The following is a 217-nucleotide window of genomic DNA, read 5'->3' on the forward strand; positions in this document are numbered from 1 at the left end:
GATTGTCATTCCGCGTGCTCGGCAGGAGGAAAGCCGGGAGTGCCGGGGTGCCGGCCCCGCCGCGAGCATCCTGCGGCCAGGGCCAGGGCAGCGTTGCTTTCCCCGGCCGGCGGCTCGGTGCCGTGAATCAGCACTTCCCGGCGAGGGGCTGGCACCGTGCCGCTGCCGAGGTCCCCCCGCTGGGCCTGGGTGACGTTCCCCCCACACCCCGAGCGTG

Source organism: Aptenodytes forsteri, unplaced genomic scaffold, assembly GCF_000699145.1.
Source record: "Aptenodytes forsteri isolate BGI_AS27 unplaced genomic scaffold, ASM69914v1 Scaffold429, whole genome shotgun sequence".
Classification (NCBI taxonomy): domain Eukaryota; kingdom Metazoa; phylum Chordata; class Aves; order Sphenisciformes; family Spheniscidae; genus Aptenodytes; species Aptenodytes forsteri.